Raw genomic sequence first — 22,387 nt, forward strand, 5'->3', positions numbered from 1 at the left:
GGTGAGTAGATTGCTTCAGTCCAGGAGTTCAAGACCATCCTGGGAAACATGGGGAAACCCTGTCTCTACAAAAAATTAGCTGGGCATAGTGCACCTGTAGTCCCAGCTATTTGGGAGGCTGAGGTTGGGGGATCACCTGAGCCTGGGCGGTAGAGGCTGCAGTGAGCAATAATTGTGCCACTGCAGTCCATCCTGGGTGACAGAGTGAAAAAAAAAAAAAAAAGAAAAATTGCCAACAGGATTTAGTGATAGACAATTAAATTAAAACTGTGGTTGTTAGTAACTCTAAGGAAAACAAAAACTTGTTTTTTGTTGATATTTAAATTGTCATAATAATATAATTGCTTTAACTGTAGGGGGAGGATAGTAGCAAGAGAAGTGTGTGAGTACATGTGTGGCTTGGTTTAGGAGAGTTAAATCATCAACTATTTTAATAGTTTCTCACTAAATAATGACAAAAAAGATAAATTAAGAAATAGCAGTATACATATATCATTGGGAAATACAGAAATAAATCCTGGGAAAAACAGCCAAAATAACTGATACAGGTTGAGTATTCCTTATCTGAAAGGCTTGGGATCAGAAGTGTTTTGGACTTCAGATTTTTTTGATTTTGAAGTATTTGTACATATATATAATATGAAAAATCCTAGGGATGGGACCCAAGTCCAAACACAAAATTTATTTATGTTTCATATTCACCTTATACATATAGGCTGAAGGTAATTTCAGTTTTCCCTTGGGAATGCTGAATAAGCTAGTATTGTCCACCTGTGTTTTGACTGGGACCCATCACATGAGGTCAGGTATGGAACTTTCCATCTGTGGCGTCATGTTGGTATTCAGCAAGTTTCAGATTTTGGAACATTTTGCACTTTGGATTTTCGGATTAGGGATGCTCAACCTGTAATTGATAGCTTCAGTCAGAGATGGGACAAAAAGACAGCGGATAAAGAGATTTGTTGTTTCTCTCTTTTTTTTTTTTTTTTTGTAGCCATTTAGCACTATGTTTTTAAACCTTTGCAGGTATAATGGTCATAAAATAAAAATTAATTGGAAAATAATTAAGGATATTTAGGTATTTAAAAAACAGTGGATGGATGAAACAGTACATCTACTACCACCACCACCCGAAGCCATCTTTTCTCCTGGGGTCCTAGCCTCTCGTCTTGTGGGACCATCTCTCCTCACAACTTGCTTTCAGCTATTTCAGCTCCTCTCAGTTTCTCAGCCCCTCACTATTTCAGAAACTCAAACATCTGATTTTTCTTATTCAGAGAAATATAGATTCTTATATTTCATTAAAGTCATCCCTGAGTGCTAAGTGAGTCCACCTACCAAATGACCCATCAATGTGTTTTGTTGAAAAAAGAAATAGTTCTGTTAGGGAAAAGGAAAGGCAAGGCTCATCCCAGATAAGTTTGCTGTCAGTCTTGAAGCTAATTCTTGCTTAATTTCAGCAAACTTTTCATACATTCTTTGTGAGGGTGGATGTGGAAAATACAGGTAGTCATTGCTTGAGTGGTTACATTGTGTACCAATTTCAGTTACTACTGTTCAGTTAAATAACAGCAGTCACCCAATGGCACAATTCAAATTTCAATTACCATGGCTTATTAACTGTGAGGAATTCCATAAAGTGCCAACTTTGTTGCTAGCTCTTAGCTCACAAGTCACTATGTAAATAACATATACGCATCAATGATCAGCAACTGATCACATCACTTCTTCCAGTCTGTTCCTGATGGGTCACGGTGCATCTGTTATTCAATTCAGTGAGGGACAGCAATGGTAGTATAGTCTTCTTATTGCTTAGTGATAAACCCATGTGACATTTTACAAAAATGGATAACTGAAAAAGACAGTTTGCCAACAAAGACAAAATTGCAACAAAGAAAAAAAAGTGATAATACTGCAAATGAAATTTGAAGTGAACATAATGAAGTTATAGAGGAAATCGCTGACCCTGGGAATGTTGACCCTGCTACCACTGAAGAGATTCTGGATCTGCAGCCAGGGGAACTTAGTGCAGGTGAACTCATGACGTAAGTGAGGAAAGTGGCTGTGAGGAAATGGATGAAGGTGTGCCAGAGGAAGCGATGCTGGAAAAAACTTCACGGTAAAGGCACTCTTAGAGATACTTCACCACACCCAAAATGCAAAGGGTAACATGTTGGAAGCTGATCCAAATTCAGAAAGGAGTATGACAATCAGCCGAGACATATGAAAGATGCTTGTTTCCTACCGTGAGTTCTGCAACAAGAAGACTGCAAGCATTATTCAAAGTACTCTTAATATATTTTTCACAAAGAAATAAAACACTTTCGTTCCAATGTTTCTTATATTTTAAATTATAATGTACTAAATAACTTGCTAGTTTTAGTATTTTTTAATTTCCCCATACATGTATAACGGACAGAGTTTTAATGTTTTGACAACAATTATTAAAGGTCAGGAAAGTTATGAAGATTGCTTTGCATGGTTTAGGCATGCACGGTCCTTTTTATGGTCCTGTACTTCTGGGCAAAGCAAGGACTGGCTGTAAAGGAAATTAAGAAATTCATGTTTTCCTTCTTTTCTCTATACCGGCCTGCCCTCTACTGGAGGTGCCAGAGATCAGTGAAATTGTCAGACTGTCAAGCTACAGATAGGTAGTTCTCAACCTTTTATTCTTTTCAGCTCTACCTCTTCGCTGCCACCCTAGAGGAAGCAAAGCATTCCCATGCAAAAGCAAGGATGCTCTAATTCTCAGTCGAGTGAGTCATTATATCCACATTGTGGAGAAGGCTCTCATGCCACTAAGCAATTACATCATGTAACTAAATTCTCTTAATGTGATTCTGTGCTCTGAGTGTAACCTGATACAAGCCTATTATTGGAAAGGACATTGGAAGTTATTTAGTTCAACTGGTGGCTATGCCAACTTTCACTGCAAAACTAAAATTTTTCCTAGGTTGTAAATGAGAGCTTAGAGAGCATCCTCTTTAAGCCTAGATTGGAATTTTGACTATGCCAAATTTCCCCTCACATTTTCTTCTCTTGTTCCATTCCAGCAATTGTCCTCACTGGCTGGACAATTTACTCCTAGAAATGTTTAGCATCAATAGCGACATAAAGATGTCTCTTGTGACCAATAGAAAGAGCCATAGTATGTCAGTGTCTTTCCAGAACTTTCAGATCTGCTTCCAAACTATTTTAGTTCCAAGATAGTGCATTAATCTCCTCTTCCACTCTGTCCCTACCTTCCACCCTCACAGTTTACATTTCCAAATAAAGTAACAATTTTTTGCCCAGCAGTTTAGTACAAGCAGTTTAGGTCCACAGGAAATGCTTAATAAATAATTTTTAAATGTGTGAATAAACTAATGTATTTCCATTCCTTAATGGAAGCAACCAAAATTATCACATGGTAATGAGAATAGGAATTTGGATGCAGGCAAATTGTGCATCTATAAATTTATAGAAGGCTGTCAAGACATCTCTCTATGGCTGGGTACAGTGGCTTACACCTGTAATCCCAGAACTTTGGGAGGCAGAGGCTGGTGAATCCCTTGAGTCCAGGAACTTGAGACCAGTCTGGGCAACATAGTGAAATGCTGTCTCTACATAAAAATTAAAAAATTAGCCAGGCATGGTGGTGCAGGCCTCTTGTCCCAGCTACTTGGGAGGATGAGGTGAGAGGATCACTTGAGCCCGAAAGGTTGAGGCTGCGGTGAGCTGTAATTGCACCATTGCACTCCAGCCAGGGCAACAGAGTGAGACCCTATCTCAAAAAAAAAAAAAGAGTTCCCTTTGCTCAAAAGGAGGGGAAGAGATTATAGAACATTTAGGAATATGTTCTTATCTGTCTTATATTTTTGTTGTTGTTGAAAGATGTTACATATATATCAGTTACATATATTTACACATATATAATGTACATATATTTACATTTATTTGTGTATAGAGTCATATTAAGACTGTTAAGGTTATAGGTTTAAAAGACTAGGTTAGAAACTATTGTCTTAAACCTCTAAGATTCTGAATTGTCTGTTTTGTTAGAACCCATTGGTTTTCAGTTTCCCCTGTAATAAATTCTAACAAATATAAAAAGAACAAGATAAGTGAGTACTTTTATTTCTAACTTGCAATAGTTCACAAGTAATTTAACATATAATATGGCTTTTACTATTATTGTTGTCATGGGATCCTTAGGTTGTCACTTCACCAGCCAGGAACCTCTGTGGCTGCTGGCACCTTTGCCTGAGTTTTGCTTGGGCCGCTGGGCTCGTTCTGCTCACTTGGCCTGGCAGGCTTCACTTGGCTTTCGCTACTGGCCCTGATCCCACGGCTGCCAAGGGCAAGCTAGGCACAGGGCAGTGAGGGGTGTGTGAGCGAGCACGGGGTCCAGCCACTGCACACAGCCAGGCATGCTAGCTGCGGCAGTGTGGGCAGTTCCAGGTGCCGGCATGAGCACTGGTTTCCTGCTAGGCTGTGGCTGGACCAGGTGTACTGCAAGCGGCTTCCACTGTGGACACCAGGGAATGCAGTGGCACCTGAAGCTTGGAGATACCAGGAACTGTAGAGCCCCAAAGAGGGTGTCACAGCCCTGGGGAACTCCTAGGTCTGGGCTTCCCAAAGAGCTTCAGCTCTTCTCTCCTTGTTGCCCACAATGTGGCAAGCAGGGGTGGAGGGTGTGTTTCAGGCCTGTTTGTGTTACAGCTCTTTCAGTCCCAGCATTCAGCAGGTCCTAAGTTCTTGTCCCACGTCCTGTCCCACATCCAGGAAGAATGAGGTATGCAGATAACTGCAGGGTGAGCAAGGTGAAGATGTGCTTTACTGAGCAGCAGTTCAGCTCTCAGGAGACCCGAAGTGGGTAGCTCCTTTCTGCAGGCAGGCTGTCCGAATGTCTCTGTAGCCATCAGCAGAGAGGAGACCTGGAGTGGGTAGCTCCTATCTGCAGGCAGGTCTTTCTGATGTCTCTGCAGTCCTCAGTGGAGAGGAGACCTGGAGTACCTGGATTGGGTAGCTCCTATCCACAGGTAGGTTGTACAGAGGAGTGTACAGCTCTCAGCGGAGAGGAGACTCATGGTGGGTAGCTCTGCTCTGCAGGGAGGTCGTCCAGTCATCTGTCCAAGCCTGGGTTTTTATGGGCTGCAGAGAGCGGGAGGTATGTGCTAGTGACTGGTCCATAAGTAGCCATGTGTGGGCTTGGAAAAAGTACCGTAAGTTTTCACTCCAGTCCGTGGAACTTGCAGTCCGGTCCCCAGGCTTCAGGTGGGGTTTTATGGGGCACTAGCTCCTTTCTGCCCAGGAGCCTGTCTGCCTCCTGCCACTGTTCATAGTGTCCAGGCTGTTCGAGCTGAGGGGTGCCTGCAGGCTCGTGCCGAGCTGCCCACAGTGCCCCCTTGGCCACTCTCTCATACTTGTTGGTGCCCAAAGTCTAGAGGGGGCCGAGGAGGCAGGGGGCTGGTGTGTCAGCACTGCCCTGAGCATGTGCACACCCAGCCCGGTTGTGGCAGCACCTAGGCTTGGTCACAACTTTGCTCTGAAATTGGAGTGGGTGCTGGGAGCAGGGAGAGGCCAGGCAATGCGGGCAGGCACTTCCATGCCTGTGCGGACAGGGGGACTTCATGGGCCCCCAGAAGCACAGGGATGCCCAGGTCCTGCAGCTGGGTGGCTGCAGCTGTGTCCGGGAGGGCAAAGTTTCCGCCCCTTCAACTGGGAAGCCGGTGTGGATCCCGTATGTTCCCGGCTCCCCCGGCTCCATGGAGTGCACAGCCCTGGCTGCAGCTGGTGTCTTTTCAGCAGCCTCTCCAGATGGGCCACTGCTGCCATCACTATTACACAAGTTTTTTCCTCGCAAGAGCTGCACAGACACCTCTGGCCACAAGGAAAGTTATCATGCCCATTTTATATTTGGAGAAAAGATGACAGATGAAGAAATGGAAATAAATGCCTGATTTTACAGTAGATCTGGGAACAAAACCATGGTACCACTAATTTATTTCACTTCATTAGAGTAGTATTTTTTTATTGCTAGCGTACTCCTTAAAATAGTTTTGAAAAACAATGTGCCTTCTCACACATTTTTATGTTAACATCTGAAATTTTTCTTTTAAATAGTAACAAAAGATAGAATTATAAATATTGACACTTTTTAACAAAAACCTATGACATCACTCTTTTCAACATATACGATATAATCTAAATACCAGAATAGTTTTATATGCTCTATCTTAACTTTAAAAATATATGAACAATCTCTCTTCTAACATTAGGAAAATTTACATTGTTCCTGTTTCCCCTTGACCTTGTATTTCCATTTTACTTTACCCACAAAATTTTTTCTTTATATTTGAAAGTTTTTTTAGAATTAATTATATTACCGTACTTTTCTGTATCAAAAATATGCCTATGTTGAAATTAAAATGTATGTTTTCTTTATTAATAAAGCTGAGTGGTAAAATTTTCTTCTAGATTTTGTATCACAGTTATTAATATACAATTAAATATAACAAAATAAATGTATTATTAAATTTGATAATCAAGATAACAAGTAAAATGTTACTGGAACTATGTCTGTTAATGAGATGAATGGAGCTTTTTTCCTTTTTAAATTAGGTTATATGTCAATAGATATGGATTACTTATTGCTAGAATGTGACTGGATACTGTGGTAATTGACAGCAAAAAGAAATTATTGGACATTTTTATGTGTATGGCTTATAGAAGTTGTATTAATGACTATTTACAGTAGAATCCACAATCCAATTTTGTTCAGCTACTATACCTCTAAATAAGTACACTATAGGATAGAATAAACTGATAAAAACCGATAAGAGCAGTGGAGCCAAGATGGCCGAATAGGAACAGCTCCCGTCTCCAGCTCCCAGCCCCAGCGACACAGAAGACGGGTGATTTCTGCAATTCTGCTTGAGGTACCGGTTTCATCTCACTAGGGAGTGCCTAACAGTGGGTGCAGGACAGTCGGTGAAGCGCACTGTGCGCGAGCCGAAGCAGGGTGAGGCATTGCCTCACTCGGGAAGCGCAAGGGGTCAGGGAGTTCCCTTTCCTAGTCAAAGAAAGGGGAAACAGACGGCACCTGGAATATCAGGTCAGTCCCATCCTAATACTGCGCTTTTCCAACGGGCCTGGAAAACGGCTCACTAGGAGATTGTGTCCCGCACCTGGCTCGGAGGGTTCTATGCCCACGGAGTCTCGCTGATTGCTAGCACAGCAGTCTGAGATCAAGCTGCAAGGCGGCAGCGAGGCTAGGGGAGGGGCGCCCGCCATTGCCCAGGCTTGCTTAGGTAAACAAAGCAGCCAGGAAGCTCGAACTGGGTGGAGCCCACCACAGCTCAAGGAGGCCTGCCTGCCTCTGTAGGCTCCACCTCTGGGGGCAGGGCACAGACAAACAAAAACTCAGCAAGAACCTCCACAGACTTAAATGTCCCTGTCTGACTGACAGCTTTGAAGAGAGTAGTGGTTCCCCCAGCATGCAGCTGGAGATCTGAGAATGGACAGACTGCCTCCTAAAGTGGGTCCCTCACCCCTGAGCAGCCTAACTGGGAGGCACCCCCCCAGTAGGGACAGACTGACACCTCATTCAACCGGGTACTCCTCTGAGACAAAACTTTCAGCGGAACTATCAGACAGCTGAATTTGTGATCTCACGAAAATCCGCTGCTCTGCAGCCACCGCTGCTGACATCCAGCCAAACAGGGTCTGGAGTGGACCTCTAGTAAACTCCAACAGACCTGCAGCTGAGGGTCCTGTCTGGTAGAAGGAAAACTAACAAACAGAAAGGACATCCACACCAAAAACCCATCTGTACATCACCATCATCAAAGACAAAAAGTAGATAAAACCACAAAGATGGGGAAAAAACAGAGCAAAAAAACTGGAAACTCTAAAAAACAGAGCACCTCTCGTCCTCCAAAAGAACGCAGTTCCTCACCAGCAACGGAACAAAGCTGGATGGAGGATGACTTTGATGAGTTGAGAGAAGAAGGCTTCAGACGATCAAACTACTCTGAGCTACGAGAGGAAATTCAAAACAATAGCAAAGAAGTTAAAAACTTTGAAAAAAAATTAGAAGAATGGATAACTAGAATAACCAATGGAGAGAAGGGCTTCAAGGAGCTGATGGAGCTGAAAGCCAAGTTTCGAGAACTACGCAAAGAATGCAGAAGCCTCAGTAGCAGATGCGATCAACTGGAAGAAAGGGTATCGCTGATTGAAGATGAAATGAATGAAATGAAGAGAGAAGGGAAGTTTAGAGAAAAAAGAATAAAAAGAAATGAACAAAGCCTCCAAGAAATTTGGGACTATGTGAAAAGACCAAACCTACGTCTGATTGGTGTACCTGAAAATGATGGGGAGAATGGAACCAAGTTGGAAAACACTCTGCAAGATATTATCCAGGAGAACTTCCCCAATCTAGCAAGGCAGGCCAGCATTCAGATTCAGGAAATACAGAGAACGCCACAAAGATACTCCTCGAGAAGGGCAACTCCAAGACACATAATTGTCAGATTCACCAAAGTGGAAATGAAGGAAAAAATGTTAAGGGCAGCCAGAGAGAAAGGTCGGGTTACCCACAAAGGGAAGCCCATCAGACTAACAGCTGATCTCTCAGCAGAAACTCTACAAGCCAGAAGAGAGTGGGGGCCGATATTCACCATTCTTAAAGAAAAGAATTTTCAACCCAGAATCTCCTATCCCACCAAACTAAGCTTCATAAGTGAAGGAGAAATAAAATACTTTACAGACAAGCAAACGCTGAGTGATTTTGTTACCACCAGGCCTGCCCTAAAAGAGCTCCTGAAGGAAGCACTAAACATGGAAAGGAACAACCAGTACCAGCCCCTGCAAAAACATGCCAAATTGTAAAGACCATCGAGGCTAGGAAGAAACTATAGCAACTAATGAGCAAAATAACCAACTAACATCATAATGACAGGATCAGATTCACACATAACAATATTCACGTTAAATGTAAATGGGCTAAATGCTCCAATCAAAAGACACAGACTGGCAAACTGGATAAGGAGTCAGGACCCATCAGTGTGCTGTATTCAGGAAACCCATCTCACGTGCAGAGACACACATAGACTCAAAATAAAGGGATGGAGGAAGATCTATCAAGCAACTGGAAATCAAAAAAAGGCAGGGGTTGCAATCCTAGTCTCTGATAAAATAGACTTTAAACCAACAAAGATCAAAAGAGACAAAGAAGGCCATTACATAATGGTAAAGGGATCAATTCAACAAGAAGAGCTAACTATCCTAAATATATATGCACCCAACACAGGAGCACCCAGATTCATAAAGCAAGTCCTCAGTGACCTACAAAGGGACTTAAACTCCCACACAATAATAATGGGAGATTTTAACACCCCACTGTCAGCATTAGACAGATCAACGAGACAGAAAGTTAACAAGGATATCCAGGAATTGAACTCAGCTCTACATAAAGGGGACCTAATAGACATCTACAGAACTCTCCACCCCAAGTCAACAGAATATACATTTTTTTCAGCACCACACCACACCTATTCCAAAATTGACCACATAGTTGGAAGTAAAGCTCTCCTCAGCAAATGTAAAAGAACAGAAATTATAACAAACTGTCTCTCAGACCACAGTGCAATCAAACTAGAACTCAGGATTAAGAAACTCACTCAAAACCGCTCAACTACATGGAAACTGAACAACCTGCTCCTGAATGACTATTGGGTACATAATGAAATGAAGGCAGAAATAAAGATGTTCTTTGAAACCAACGAGAACAAAGACACAACATACCAGAATCTCTGGGACACGTTCAAAGCAGTGTGTAGAGGGAAATTTATAGCACTAAATGCCCACAAGAGAAAGCAGGAAAGATCCAAAATTGACACCCTAACATCACAATTAAAAGAACTAGAAAAGCAAGAGCAAACACATTCAAAAGCTAGCAGAAGGCTAGAAATAACTAAAATCAGAGCAGAACTGAAGGAAATAGAGACACAAAAAACCCTTCAAAAAATTAATGAATCCAGGAGCTGGTGTTTTGAAAAGATGAACAAAGTTGATGGACCGCTAGCAAGACTAATAAAGAAGAAAAGAGAGAAGAATCAAATAGATGCAATAAAAAACGAAAAAGGGGATATCACCACCGATCCCACAGAAATACAATCTACCATCGGAGAATACTACAAACACCTCTATGCAAATAAACTAGAAAATCTAGAAGAAATGGATAAATTCCTCGACAAATACACCCTCCCAAGACTAAACCAGGAAGAAGTTGAATCTCTGAATAGACCAATAACAGGTTCTGAAATTGTGGCAATAATCAATAGCTTACCAACCAAAAAGACTCCAGGACCTGATGGATTCACAGCTGAATTCTACCAGAGGTACAAGGAGGAACTGGTACCATTCCTTCTGAAACTATTCCAATCGATAGAAAAAGAGGGAATCCTCCCTAACACATTTTACGAAGCCAGCATCGTCCTGATACCAAAACCTGGCAGAGACTTAACCAAAAAAGAGAATTTCAGACCAATATCCTTGATGAACATTGATGCAAAAATCCTCAATAAAATACTGGCAAACCAAATCCAGCAGCACATCAAAAAGCTTATCCACCATGATCAAGTGGGCTTCATCCCTGGGATGCAAGGCTGGTTCAACATACGCAAATCAATAAATGTAATCCAGCATATAAACAGAACCAAAGACAAAAACCACATGATTATCTCAATAGATGCAGAAAAGGCCTTTGACAAAATTCAACAACCCTTCATGCTAAAAACTCTCAATAAATTAGGTATTGATGGGACATATCTCAAAATAATAAGAGCTATCTATGACAAACCCACAGCCAATATCATACTGAATGGGCAAAAACTGGAAGCATTCCCTCTGAAAACTGGCACAAGACAGGGATGCCCTCTCTCACCGCTCCTATTCAACATAGTGCTGGAAGTTCTGGCCAGAGCAATCAGGCAGGAGAAGGAAATAAAGGGTATTCAATTAGGAAAAGAGGAAGTCAAATTGTCCCTGTTTGCAGATGACATGATTGTATATCTAGAAAACCCCATTGTCTCAGCCCAAAATCTCCTTAAACTGATTAGCAACTTCAGCAAAGTCTCAGGATACAAAATTTATGTACAAAAATCACAAGTATTCTTGTACACCAATAACAGACAAACAGAGAGCCAAATCATGAGTGAACTCCCATTCACAATTGCTTCAAAGAGAATAAAATACCTAGGAATCCAACTTACAAGGGATGTGAAAGACCTCTTCAAGGAGAACTACAAACCACTGCTCAATGAAACAAAAGAGGATACAAACAAATGGAAGAACATTCCATGCTCTTGGGTTGGAAGAATCAATATCGTGAAAATGGCCATACTGCCCAAGGTAATTTATAGATTCAATGCCATCCCCATCAAGCTACCAATGACTTTCTTCACAGAATTGGAAAAAACTACTTTAAAGTTCATATGGAACCAAAAAAGAGCCCGCATCGCCAAGTCAATCCTAAGCCAAAAGAACAAAGCTGGAGGCATCACGCTACCTGACTTTAAACTCTACTACAAGGCTACAGTAACCAAAACAGCATGGTACTGGTACCACAACAGAGACATAGATCAATGGAACAGAACAGAGCCCTCAGAAATGATGCCACATAGCTACAACTATCTGATCTTTGACAAACCTGACAAAAACAAGAAATGGGGAAAGGATTCCCTATTTAATAAATGGTGCTGGAAAAACTGGCTAGCCATATGTAGAAAGCTGCAACTGGATCCCTTCCTTACACCTTATACAAAAATTAATTCAAGATGGATTAAAGACTTATATGTTAGACCTAAAACCATTAAAATCCTACAAGAAAACCTAGGCAATACCATTCAGGACATAGGCGTGGGCAAGGACTTCATGTCTAAAACACCAAAAGCAATGGCAACAAAAGCCAAAATCGACAAATGGGATCTCATTAAACTAAAGAGCTTCTGCACAGCAAAAGAAACTATCATCAGAGTGAACAGGCAACCTACAGAATGGGAGAAAATTTTTGCAACCTACTCATCTGAGAAAGGGCTAATATCCAGAATCTACAATGAACTCAAACAAATTTACAAGAAAAAAACAAACAACCCCATCAAAAAGTGGGCAGAGGACATGAACAGACACTTCTCAAAAGAAGACATTTATGCAGCCAAAAAACACATGAAGAAATGCTCCTCATCACTGGCCATCAGAGAAATGCAAATCAAAACCACAGTGAGATACCATCTCACACCAGTTAGAATGGCCATCATTAAAAAATCAGGAAACAACAGGTGCTGGAGAGGATGTGGAGAAATAGGAACACTTTTACACTGTTGGTGGGACTGTAAACTAGTTCAACCATTGTGGAAGTCAGTGTGGCGATTCCTCAGGGATCTACAACTAGAAATACCATTTGACCCAGCCATCCCATTACTGGGTATATACCCAACGGACTATAAATCATGCTGCTATAAAGACACATGCACACGTATGTTTATTGTGGCACTATTCACAATAGCAAAGAGTTGGAACCAACCCAAATGTCCAACAACGATAGACTGGATTAAGAAAATGTGGCACATATACACCATGGAATACTATGCAGCCATAAAAAATGATGAGTTCGTGTCCTTTGTAGGGACATGGATGAAACTGGAAAACATCATTCTCAGTAAACTATCGCAAGGACAAAAAACCAAACACCGCATGTTCTCACTCATAGGTGGGAATTGAACAATGAGAACTCATGGACACAGGAAGGGGAACATCACGCTCCGGGGACTGTTGTGGGGTGGGGGGAGGGGGGAGGGACAGCATTAGGAGATACACCTAATGCTAAATGACGAGTTAATGGGTACAGGAAATCAACATGGCACATGGATACATATGTAACAAACCTGCACATTGTGCACATGTACCCTAAAACCCTAAAGTATAATAAAAAAAAAATAAAATAAAAAAAAAAAAAAAAAAAAAAAACTGATAAGAGCAAACAGAAAATGCACCCAAATGAAAAATGAATATAGATTTTCTATAACTAATTATCTTTATGGAATATTTATTTACAGAATTTCCCTATGAGTCTGAATAAATATACAAGAAAATATACAACACTAACTCACTTCTAATATATGTTCTGGATACTTGAAAATGTAATGTTGACCAGCAGGAATAACTGGGGAAAATTGTATTCCTTTTTTCTTGAAATCACTTAGCTGAGACACAAACCAGTGTTTTGATCAAGGCAGCTTCCCTGTAGGCACTGACACCCCAGGGCAAGACCCCATAGCAAGATGCCTGATGGGTGAGAGGTTTGCCTTTACTTTAAGAAGTTGGGTCAAGGTGACTGGGAATGAGGAACTGGGAAGAGATGGAGCACTATGCCTTGCCCAAGTTCTCAGACAGCTCAGATTTAAGCCTATGGAAGTTGAGGCTCTGCAAAGTGAGTCCCTTAAAACCATCCAACATTACATACCCTTTTGAAAGCTCCCACACAAATTCCAGTTTGAAGACCACAGTGGAGACTTCTGAGGCCCACCACTATGTATTTCAAGCTTACTTAAATTTTTTAGAAAGCCCAGTGACACAAAGCCTGCCTAGGAGGTTCATCAGGCTATTCTGTGAGAGACCTTCACAGAAGCTTGAGTCGTTATGTGACAACTGCCCTCCTCATGGGAATGCAACCTCACAGAATGGACAGTGAACAGCCGGGTGGGACACAGGCAAAGAACACATGATGGGAGACAAGTGCTCTTTCACCTTTGAGTGAAAGTTTATGTCCATAAGGCAAAAAATGAAAATTGTTACATGTGAACTCCCTCCCCAAAAAGTAGATAATAAGAATCAAAATGTAATGGAAATATTCAAACAAGGTCATAGTCATCTTAATGTTAAATTTTGTTTTAAGATACTTTGAAGGGCTAGAGTTCAAATAAGCATTCTTTTTAGTGATCTAGAAATGAAATAAACAAAACTATCATGCTGTTTTCCTAAGGTATTTAATAAACATACAGGTCACAATCTGGAGTATCATAATTGTGATTAATAATTCTTAGGGAACCAGAGAACATTTCATTAGATTATAATGATTTTTATCCTCCTTTGAAAAATTGCCACAAATTTATAAAGGATTTATATGTTTTTCAGAAACTTCAATCCATTAGCAAAAATGAACAAAGTTGATGTCCTGCCTTTGAGATTTTGAAAATGTTATCAAGATGGATGTGTAGAAGGCATACTCATTAATAATATGAAGGCAAAACTATGTCAGAAATAGGGTTTTGATTTTTTTAAGTGTTTACTTGGACTACACGTTCACCTTCATATTTCTCAGCCTACACCATTTCTATATACTTGGCTAAAATACTTGCTACTAAAATACCTGATTAAGTTGGCCTAATTTTCTTTTTTTCTTTTTTTGAGACAGAGTCTTGCTCTGTTGCCCAGGCTGGAGTGCAGTGGCAGAATCTCAGCTCACTGTCTCCTGGGTTCAAGCGATTCTCCTGCCTCACTTCCCGAATAGCTGGGATTACAGGCACGTGACACCACGCCTGGCTAATTTTTGTATTTTTAGTAGAGACGGGGTTTCACCATGTTGGCCAGGTTGGTCTCAAACTCCTGACTTCAGGTGATCCGCCTGCCTCAGCCTCCCAAAGTGCTGAGATTACAGGGTTGAGCCACCGCGCCAGGCCTATGTTGGCCTAATTTTCTGGTTTAATAAATAATTTATTTCCTTATTGCTAGAATTAATATATATGTATTTGTTCAAATATTGTGTTTTTCAGATTTACTTCTACCTGTATATTGCTAAATGGAATTTTATTCACATTCAGCAGTTGAATAAATCTAAAATACAGAGGTAAAAATAGGCATTGAAAAACTGTGATTCTGAGCCTCAGATCACTAAAATGATATTTTCATGTTGCTAAGAAACAGTTTCTATTTAATTGGAACAAAACTTCATCAATGTTTTCTGTTTCTCTCAGTTCTGTGAAATAATCCCTTACAATCCAATAAAGTTAAAACCTGAATGTGGTTTGGAGTACTTGTATTTATTTAGAAATGTAGAGATTCCTACTTGGGGTAAACAGCCTCCAAGATGGTACCCAGTGATCCCCACTTCCTGATATTCACAGCCTGTGGAGTCCCTCCTACATTGTACCAGGGTTGGCCAATGGAATATGGCAGAAATGATGGTGTCCCACATCCAAGACTACATTATCAAAGAACTGCTTATGGCTTTTCTCTCATTGCTCACTCTAGGGGAGACCATGTTGTGAAAGGCCCATGTATGGCTGAACTAAACCCGTGTGCGTGTGAGTGAAGCAAAGCCTTAAGCTCCAGATGGATCTGAGATGGCTGCAGCCTGGCTTGACTGCAACCTCATGGATGACCTTGAGCCAGAACAACCGGGCTAAACTGCTCCCAGATTCCTGACCCTCAGAAACAGTGAAATAATAAATGCTTGTTGTTTTAAACTGCTAAATGTTGGGGTAATTGGTTGTGTAGCAACAGATAACTAACAAACTACCTTTAGTTACTATGCTTCCTATTAAACCTGTTACTTAAGCTATATACTTGGCTAAAATACTTGTTACTAAAATACGTAATTAAGTTGGCCTAATTTTCGTTTTTTCTTCTTTTGAGACAGAGTCTTGCTCTGTTGCCCAGGCTGCAGTGCAGTGGCGTAATGTCGGCTCACTGCCTCCTGGGTTCAAGCGATTCTCCTGCCTCACCTTCCGAATAAATTGTTCTTTAGTCCAAGCCTATTAGTATTTTTAAGTAGAACATTGCTTTGCCATTAAGGAAATATGCCCTAAATTGGTAGTTCTTGATGGTGGTGGTTCCACTCTCCTCCTACCCAAGGACAACCTAGAGCTCTGTGAGGGAATTTTTTTGGTTGTCAAAGTGATTAATGGAGCTCACTGGCCTCTAGTAGATGGGGGCTAAGGGTGTTAGACATCCTGTAACGTGTAAGACACTTCATTTTAAGATAGCAAAGGAAACATTACCAAACATTTGTTTTATAAAAAGGGTGTTATTCCAATAGAGCTGAGAGCTACCAGATTAAAGAGAGGAATGTCCTGCTTTTCCTGGGGAAGGGTAAATGAAATCTGCTGATCTTTTTTTGAGATGATCCATAATGGAAAAGTAAAAGAAACCAGGAATTTGTCACATGGAATGTAATTTGCTAAAAAATTTGAATATAAGAATGTAAAATTTGTAATCATAAAAATTCCATTTGAAATGGTATTTTCTAAAGAGAGAAATCAGCCTTTAGTTTTAGGTAACAGGTAGTTTGAGACAGGCAAAATTCCACACTCATGGAAGGAAATAATGAAGTGAGTGAAATGAAGAGATGTTCTCACTGCCCTTTAGCATCCTAAACTGGGCAAATCCAAAATTATGAAAGGAAGGCAAAGTAAAAAACTTCCATAAAAAATGAAACTTTATTTTGGTACAATTTTCATTTTCATGTAGATGTAAAAATATGCATGTTATTGAAATGATCAGAGATTGATTTGATGTGGCTCACAAAAATTGAGATCTAGAAGATATATTTTAGAAAAAGTTAGGTCTTTTAATATAGTGTTCAGAGTAATTTTTCTTGGATGTTAAATACATTTTAAATCAAATGTGATGTAGTATATTCTAGGCTTATAGGATTTGTTTTAGCAAACAGAGTACGTTCAGTGAGTTTGAGTTTGTATTTTCTGGAGTGATTCCATTTGGGTTGACAAGGCAAGGTCTCATGGGGAAGGCCTTAGGAAAGGGTAGGGGATATTCTGGGCCAAAATACAATAGACCATAAGCATCATCTTCTTGTAAGGCAATGTAATAGACGATTGAAAAAGTCAGGAAGCCAGAGTCCCTGTCTTTATTTATTATATCTTTTAATGTGTTTGCTTATTATTTTTGTGAAGTATATGTTTATATATTTTAAAAATCACTCTAAATGTACAGTTCTATGAGTTTGGACAAAAGCATAAAGTTGTACAACTACCATTACATTCAAGATATTGAACAGTTCCATCATCCCCAAAATTCATTTTTTTTAGTCAAAAACTCTACCCCAGTTCTTAGCAAGCTCTGATCTATTTTCTGTCTTTATAGTCTGGCCTTTTCTAGAAGGTCCTAAAAATTAGATCATTATATAGCTCTTCTAGTCTTTTTCCTCTCATTTAGCATAATACATTAGAGATTTATCCAAGTTGCTGCATGTGACAGCAGTTCGTGCTTTTACTGCTGAGTAGTACTCCATTGCATAGATGTACTACACTTTATCCATTCACCAGCTGAAAGACAATTGGGTTGCTTCCAGCATTTGGAGATTATGAATAGTCACTATAAATAGTCATGTACAGGTTTTTGGTTGAAAATAGGTTTTTATTTCTCTTTGGTAAATGGTTAAGAGAGGATGGCTAGATCATATTGTATGTTTAGCTTTATTAAAAAAAAACTTACCAACTATATTCTGAAGTGGCTATATTATTTCATATTTTCATTAGCAATGTATGATGGTTCCAGTGCTCCACATCCTGGTCATCATGTGGTTCAGCTGGTCTTTTTAAGTTTAAACATTCTGTTAGGTATGTAGTGATGTCTCAGTGGGTTTTTTATTTGGTGTCATACATAGGAAATCTTTGTTTATCTTTGTTCCCATCTTGCTTTATTTCCAGTGTTTCCAATATATGTTTTCTTACAGTTTTCATCTCTCTGCTGAAATTCCATATTGGTTCGTGCACATTGTCTGCCTTCTCCATTTACAGCCTTTAACATATTACTAATGGTTATTTCAAATGGCTTGTGTGATAGTTCCAGCATCTGAATCATCTCTGAGTTTTGTTCTGTTGATCACTTTATCTCAGGACAGTGGGTTACTTTCCTATCTTACTGTCTTGTTATTTTTGACTGAATACCAGACATTGTTTGTAGGACAACAGAGGCTGAAATAAACAGTATATATGATTGGAAATGAGCATATCTCTTCTTCTGCTAGGCTATTTGTATAGGGGTTGAGTTTATCTAGTTAGCAGTTGAGCAGGTTTTGTTGCTGCTTGGGTGTCAAAGAGCTTTTCTCTCTCTCTTTTTTTTTGAGACAGAGTCTTGCTCTGTCGCCCAGGCCAGTGTGCAGCGGTACAGTCTCAGCTCACTGCAACCTCTGCCTCCTGGATTCAAGTGATTCTCATGCCTCAGTCTCCCAAATAGCTGGGATTACAGGCATGTGCCACCACACTGGGCTAATTTTTGTATTTTTAGAAGAGGCGTGGTTTCACCATGTTGGCCAGGCTAGTCTTGAATTCCCGACTTCAAGTAATCCGCCCACCTCGGCCTCCCAAAGTTCTGGGTTTACAGGCGTGAGCCACTGTGCCTGGCTGAGATTTTCTCAATGTTGCTGCTCTACCCCCAGCTTTCAGCCTTTCCTGTGTGGTAGCACCACAAAAGAGATCTATCTTCCCAAGGAGTGGACTGCTATTGCTTGTTACCCAGTATTGTATTGCAAGCTCAGTTGTTTTGTTCCTATGTGATCCTACTTCTCCTTTTCAAGGCAGCCAAACTGCCTTGCATCTTTGGCAAATCTTCTGTGGGACTTCCCTGCACCTGCCCAGTGGTAGGAGACTTCTAATAGTAATGGTGTAGGATCCTGAGCCTAGGACTGTTCCTTCCTCTTCCAATAATGACAAGGTTTTGTTTTGTTTTCTCTTTCTCTAGCTATAATGGGTTTCCATCTAGTCTTGGAGATATACAGGTTCTGCTTCTACCCCAAGGCTAGAGGCTTTTGTTCCTTGAGAAAGCTTCTAAGGAGAGCTTTGTGACTTTCCCTCAGCAACTGCACTCCCCTCCTCCAGGACTGCACCACCAAGGATGACTCCCTCTGGTCCCCCATCCTCACCCAGTCTTTCTCATGAGCACCAAATGGGAATCTGTGAAGAAGATCTTGTAAGTGTGAACTGCTTTTCTGTCTGTGGCTCCCAGACAAACCGGTACTGTCACACTAGTTCACAGTCAGACTTCTGCAATTTGTTAGAAATTTTAGCAAATCCTTCCTCTTTGATGGCAACCGGCACCTCTTCTTCCTGTGTTCTGCCAAAGGTGAGACAGAGCTTGCACCCTGTATTCTTAGAGAGGCCTTGGATTTCAAGCTACCTAGTTGCCCTATGGCCTTAACTATCTGATAGGTTCAAGAAAAATTATGAGTTTGTATTTTATCTGTAGTTTTTCTCATTTCTAGGGTGGAAAAGTTGTTCTTGTCTGCTTTCTACATCCTAGGTAGAAGTAGAACTCCCATTGTATCTTTCTGTTGTTGCTGTTTTGAGACACAGTCTCATTCTGTTGGCCAGGCTGGAGTGCAGCAGCATGATCTCAGCTCACTGCAACCTCTGTCTCTCAGGCTAAAGCAATTCTGCCTCAGCCTCCCGGGTAGCTGGGATTACAGGCATGTGCCACCAGGCCCAGCTAATTTTTATATTTTTAGCAGAGACGGGGTTTCACCATGTTGGCCAGGCTGGTCTCGAACTCCTGACCTCAGGTAATCTGCCTGCCTCCACCTCCCAAAGTGCTGGGATTACAGGCGTGAGCCACCGTGCCCGGCCCCCATTGTATCTTTAAAGATATTCTAGAGATTAAAATTTCACAGATTTTTTCCAGTAATGCACGGAAGTGTTAATAATTTTCACTATCCAAAATTTCATCTTCAAATTTGGCTGAGTCATGGACCAGCTAGGAAAAAGCCAGGCAATATTATTTCTGGCATATTGCTATGTGCACTCAAGTGCTATCATCATTTTCTTGTCCTACAAGAAGCCTTGGAGTTTCACAGAACAGCCCCTCTTTATGGGCAGAGGTGGCTGGCTGACCACCAAACGTTTATGCTCCTTTCTGTAGTAGAGTGCCATTGGGAAGAGTTGGCCCTTCCATGAACTACACTTTACAGCTTGCCTTACTATTAGCTACTGCCATGTAACTGTGTTCTAGCAAATACAAAATTGCAGAATTGACGTGAGCCACTTTCAGGTTTCCCCTGTAAAAGCCACTCATGTGGCACTCCTCCATGCCCCTTCCCTTACCACCAGGTCAATGCAAATGCCCACAGTCGTGTGGGAAGTCAGGTGTTAAAGAAGGCAGAGCCTCTATTGATCCGAATCCCTAATGACTGTGTAGAATGGAACTCATACACTCCCATCCCCCAAGCCTGGAGTCAACTTGGATTATTTCCTGAGCAAGACATCAATTTTGTGTTCCAGCTCTTAGAGATATTAAGGTCAATTGTCCTGGCAAGTGGCCAACCCTAACTAATCTTATCCTTTCCTTCCCTTGTCAAATCATCTGGTCAACCTGCTCTGATATGAGATTTTACCAGGCTTGCCAGTTATCTGTAGGTCATTCACAAGAAACAGACTCCTAGACCCTCACCATTCACGTATAGATGAAGTTGAGAAGACAAAAACTAGATGAGAGTCAGAAAAATATATTTTCCAAGGGTGGTAAAGATTTCATCTAATGTATTGACTCCAAATTATTATTAGTGGCTGCTTGTAGTGCTGTGTTGGGAAATTGAGCAGTGTCCAGGCTAATAGAAAAGAACACTGTGATTAATTGGCAATAACTATCATGGCAGGTGAGGTAGGGGTGATGGCATGGGTTCAAAGAACTTCGTCATCCCTGGGACTTAAGCCAAGCTCTTGGATGCATTCAGTAGGCTGTTCCTAGAAATAGTACCCAGATTTGTAAGTCTCAAGTAAGAAGCACTTACCATTAAGGCAATATCCTTACCATGGCTGTTACTTATATAAGTTGGTATAATTTATTGGCAGCCTTAATAGGCTAAGTTATAAATGAAATTTAGACATCCCTCTGCCTAGATTCTGCTTGTTTAGTTTAGAAATCAGGTATTTTCAGGACTCAAAATTTCTAGTAAAACAATTTTGAAGGCACACATACTGCTTCCATCCGAGCAGTGGCAAAGCAGATGATTTTAATCGTTGGGATTGTGATCTAGTGTCTTGAAGTCTATTCTGATGAACCGATGAACTCCTTACTGCCTTATAGACTGGTCTGGCAAACAGAAGGAAACAAAGAATAGGAAACAGTCCCTGATATAGACAAACCTTTGGTGGTTAAAAAGCAGACAGACCCCTTCTTTCTGCTGTGGGAATTAGAGTTTACTTACAGTGGCTCTCAAGTGCCTGGATTTCTTAAGCTACATGTTCTTAGATATTATACTATTCTCTTGATGACAAAGGATGAAGTTCAGATGCACACACCTAAGTCCAAATCACACTGCATCCAAACAAAATCTTGGCTTAATCTTTTTCACAAACACATTAGAGATTTTTTATTTTCACAGGACATGGGAAAGAGTAATATATTTTGAACACAAAATAAAATGGAGAAGTTAGCCAGGAAGTTCATGTAATTTCTAATCATGAGGAAACAGACACATCCAAATTGAAGGATATTCTGTAAAATAACTGTTCCAGAGTCTTTTAAAAATGTCAATGTCATGAAATAATTTTTAAAAATGGTTAAGGGATTGTTTTAGATCAAAAAAGACTAAAGAGGCACAACACCTAAATGCAATGCTCAATCCTCCATTGAGTCCCAGATAAAACAAGCCAAAGAGATAGTTTTAAATCTTTTGAAGAAATTTGAATATAAACTTTATATCAATGTTAAATGTCTTGAGTGTGAAAATTGTAGAAGAGTTTCCTTCTACAATTTTAGATAGGTGTTGTAGTACTTAGACCATGGTATCAAAATGTCTGCACTTACTCTCAAAGGATGTGCATTACACTTAAAGAGATGTGGCAACTGTGGTCACTGTTGGAGAATCTAGATGAAGGCTATACAAGCATTTATTGTTCTGGCCTTACAACTTTCCTATAGGTTTAAAATTTTTCACACTGAAAAGCTAGGAAGAAAAGTTTTTCTACTTAATGGTATATCCTAAGAATTTCCTGTAATATTATATTATATCCTAACCACTCATAATGACTACTTTTAATAACACCGTGGTATTCTTTTGAGGGAATATGTATTCTCTTTAATGATTCCACAATTTAGATTCCTAATAAATAATACTTCAATGTGCATCTCTGTATGTGTTTGTTGATTCTAATCTTGGCATAAATTTCCACAGGTAGGTTGCTGGATCAAATGGCCATTTATGGAGAATTTGAAACATTCTGCTGTGATCTATTTTTTTTTAAGCTGGTAAGTGAGATGGCAGGATCTTAATAAAAGTGAGTCATTTCAAACAGTTATATTTCTGTCAGCCTGAATATTTTTAGATTGCTGACACCCCTTTTTCCTTACTCATCTGCCTGTCTCCCCGATAGCCGTGGGATCTTGGTTC

At 40.4% G+C, this 22,387-nt stretch overlaps 1 long non-coding RNA gene across 1 annotated transcript in view; it reads right to left on the reverse strand.

Annotated features, from left to right (window-relative positions):
* Positions 1–403: 403 nt before the first annotated feature.
* LOC134737344 (uncharacterized) overlaps positions 404–22,387 on the reverse strand; it is a 31,890-nt gene continuing 9,906 nt past the window's right edge. The window contains exon 3 of the long non-coding RNA XR_010122172.1: positions 404–904. This is a non-coding gene — a long non-coding RNA (uncharacterized lncRNA). The remainder of the gene's footprint in view (positions 905–22,387) is intronic.

Source organism: Symphalangus syndactylus, chromosome 8, assembly GCF_028878055.3.
Source record: "Symphalangus syndactylus isolate Jambi chromosome 8, NHGRI_mSymSyn1-v2.1_pri, whole genome shotgun sequence".
NCBI classification, from domain to species: domain Eukaryota; kingdom Metazoa; phylum Chordata; class Mammalia; order Primates; family Hylobatidae; genus Symphalangus; species Symphalangus syndactylus.